The sequence below is a fragment of the Hyperoodon ampullatus genome (genome assembly GCF_949752795.1).
Source record: "Hyperoodon ampullatus genome assembly, chromosome: 14".
In the NCBI taxonomy this organism is placed as follows: Eukaryota; Metazoa; Chordata; class Mammalia; order Artiodactyla; family Ziphiidae; genus Hyperoodon; species Hyperoodon ampullatus.
The window spans coordinates 74690028-74693696 of record NC_136927.1 but is presented as its reverse complement, the minus strand read 5'-3'; the positions used below and the strand labels follow the sequence as shown (position 1 = coordinate 74693696).

The window sequence follows — 3669 nt, the reverse complement described above, 5'->3', positions numbered from 1 at the left end:
TCTCCCAAGGGTGCGAGTCTGATGTGATGGGTTATTTAAATATTTTTACATCAAGAATGTATTAGGGGGCTTCCCTGGTGGCACAGTGGTTGAGAGTCCGCCTGCCGATGCAGGGGACACGGGTTCGTGCCCCGGTCCGGGAAGATCCCACATGCCGTGGAGTGGCTGGACCCATGAGCCATGGCCACTGGGCCTGCACGTCCAGAGCCTGTGCTCCGCAAAGGGAGAGGCCACAACAGTAAGAGGCCCGCATATAGCAAAAAAAAAAAAAAAAAAGAATGTATTAGCTAATGACCTATGCTAAGGAGCTCATCAACAACATGTGGACAAACTTCTCTGTTGAAGATTATATTCAGTTTGAAGATGCTGACTTGCCAGCACTTGAAGAAAAAAAAAAGAAGCCGAAAGAATGGGTGCCAAAGATTACAGTACCTGAGCCTTTTCAAATGATGATTAGAGAGCAGAAGAAAAGAGAACATGAAATCTAAATGAGATATTGAAATGGCACGCAAACCGCTCAAAAAACAAGAAGAATCAGAGTGTAAGAAAAACTTCCGAGTCAACCCAGTTCCTGCGTTCGTCTTTCTCCCCCTTTATCATGATATAGTCAAGCAAAATGAAGAACGGAGGAGGTCTATGAAGGAGAAGAACAAAGAAGCTCTTTTGGCCTCGCAAAAGCCGTTTAAGTTTATTGCAAGGGAGGAACAGAAGCAAGCAATTTGGGAAAAGCAGCTGAAAGACTTTTTTAAGTCTAAAAAGAAAACGAACCGATTTAAAGCCAGACCTATACCTCGATCTACTTATGGTTCAACTATCAATGGCAAGTTAACAGAAGAAGAGCTCTGTAGAAACATTAGGACGTGGCAGAGAACCCAAGACTTTTTACAGAATTCATCCCCTCTGCCTTGTACTCCAGCTTGCAGAAGTTATGCTACAAGGAAGCCCAAGTGTCCTGAACAGGCTGAAAAGTCCAAGTGTAAACACAAGGTTAGGTGCCAGGCTGCTGATTCTGAAGACCTTCCTGAGACATATCAGAAACATCACTCAGAACAGAAGTGTCCAAAACCCCTGACAGTCTGTGAACCATCTGACCTTCATGCAGCCTCACCTGCATCCACTAAAAGAGAGAAAATCTTGGCAGATATTGAAGCAGATGAAGAAAATTTTAAAGAAACATGTTGGCCTTATCTGTCTCCAAGGTGCAGGTCACCAGTAAGAAGTACAATTGCAAAGCCTGTGCCTTGTAGCTTCAACCCTCCCATGCCCATGGTGTCCTCCAGGGGAAGAGAACAGGCCACAAGAAAGAGTGAAAGGAAAGGATGGGGCTTCCCTGGTGGCGCAGTGGTTGAGAGTCTGCCTGCCGATGCAGGGGACACGGGTTCGTGCCCCAGTCCGGGAAGATCCCACATGCCGCGGAGCGGCTGGGTCCGTGAGCCATGGCCGCTAAGCCTGCGCCTCCGGAGCCTGTGCTCCTCAATGGGAGAGGCCACAACAGTGAGAGGCCCGCGTACCGCAACCAAAAAAAAAAAAAAAAAAAAAAAGGAAAGGATGAGAGACTACCGACGAGAACTAGAAGAAAGAGAAGAAAAATTAAAAAACAGGCCGCTGCCATTTGAAAGAGTTGCTCAGAAAAATGCAAGAATGGCAGCAGAAAAGCATTATTCTAACACCTTAAAAGCACCAGGAATATCTGATGAGTTTGTTTCAGAGAAAGGCCAAAGTGGAAAAATACTTGAGTACTTCAGCAATCAAAAGATGAAAAGTTTCACTGAAGATAAAGAAAGTTTTAATGAAGAAGAAAAAATAGAAGAGAGAGAGAATGGGGAAAAATATTATCTTACTGATACCAACAGCCAAGATTCTTGCAAGGAAACAGGTGAAGCCAATGAAGAGAGTGGAGAAGAGAACTGTGTTGACGAATACAACTGAATCAGTCAGCAGGGTCTCCTCTCTGTGCCCCTGCTGTTGTTGGCAGCGTCGGGGGTCAGGAGCTGCGCTTGTGGTGTTAAGGACATCTATGGGAACCCGTCTGATACGTGCAGGTCTCCTGAGCAAAGTCCTCATGTACCCTGAAAAGGCTGAATCCAGCTGATGGGTGATTTGGTCAGTTGGAGTCAGGCTTTGTCTATTCAGTTTTTAAAATCACTACCTATGGTCTGTTTGCAACTTTGATCTTACTTCTATTTTTAAAAAGTGTTTGAGAATCAAAGCTGTCACAAACTGATTAGGTATAAAAATATACATTATTTCATCATTTTGGGTGGAAAAGATTGCTTAGCATTGAGAGCAGAGGGGAGTATTGGCCTTTGGTGAATTGTTTGAAAAAAATGCTCTGGAAAGAATGAATCAATAAATATTTTTAAATTGTAAAAAAAAAAAAAAAAAAAGAATGTATTAGCACAGTGATTGTTCAAGAAAGATTGACTGAGCACCTTGTGAGTGCCAGGCCCCGATCTAAGTGCTGGAGACAAAGCAGCGAACAAGACGCACTCCCTGTATGGCACGTACAGCCTAGCTCGGAGAGACGTGGAAAAATAAATGAATACACAGGCAATGAAATACACCATCTAATAGCAGGTAGAGAAATGCTATGAAAAAAAAGATGAAACAATTTAAGAGATAGAAGAATGAGATGGGGAAGAGGCAGGCGTTCTAAGCAGAACAGGGAAAGCATCGCTGGGGAATGACATCCAAATAAAGCGAGCCAGCCTTGGAGACGGTTAAGGAACGGGCTCTCCAGGCGATGGAACCAGCAGCTGCAAAGGCCTGGAGGCAGGGCGATCCTTGTCCCATTGGAGGAACAGCAAGCAGACCGAGTGTCGCTGGAGCTCAGTGGGTGATGGGCAGTGTGGCAGGAAATGAGGCCTGGGAGAGAAAGAGTTGGGGCCAGCTCAGGTATTTTAATGGAGGAGTGAGTGAAGAGGTATTTAAATGGTGATTTCGAACAGTAATCTTTAAAATCATTACCAATAGAGCCATTTCTGGGGTCGCCTTTCCAACCCCCAGTATGGTGTCTTCCTTTCTGGGCTCTGATACTTCTCTCTGGCCCCCTCCATCCATAACTAGCTCCCTGTCCCTCACCCCCAGCTCCTTCCACAATTCTCTCTCCCACCCTGGCTGGCTTTGGCAAAGACTCAGAACTCCAGCTCAGCCTGGTCAGCAGGAAGTCACCCTCGGCTCTGATTCTGAGTAGAAGCCTAACCCCCGGGGCTGGGTATTTCCTTTGGTCGGATGAATAAACTCAAGAGAAGGGGACTGTAGAGACCACTGAGGGAAGAGATCAATGCGGTCTTGTGAGCAGGGCAGGGTTAGGGAGTACCCCAAACTTCTCCACCAGAAAGAAATTGGGGTGATAAAGATGCCTCTTTGGGTTCTAAATCCACCATGTCTCTTCCCCCAGGACCTTCCTCCCTCCTTCAGGTCACCGGGACCCCGAGGCCAGGGGACATCTGGAGTCCATTAGAATGGCATCAATCCCACACGGGGATGTTTTGACTGGACCCTTGGATGGATTTCTTGTACATTAACAGTGTTTATTTTCCAATAAAGATTCTGAAGTCAAGATTGCTGCCCTGGCCTCTTCTAAGGGGGGGAGAGGAGCCGGAAAGCCTGCCCTGCTGACCCAAGGGTCCTTGGGTCTTCCAATGAGGATGGTGGAAGCTTCGAGAT

At 46.3% G+C, this 3669-nt stretch overlaps 1 pseudogene across 1 annotated transcript; it reads left to right on the top strand.

Annotated features, from left to right (window-relative positions):
• Window positions 1-290: 290 nt before the first annotated feature.
• Window positions 291-1929, top strand: LOC307062977 (protein FAM161A-like; annotated as a pseudogene). The gene is made up of 2 exons: window positions 291-1314; window positions 1543-1929. The product of its transcript is annotated as a protein FAM161A-like (transcript).
• The last annotated feature ends 1740 nt before the right edge of the window (window positions 1930-3669 follow it).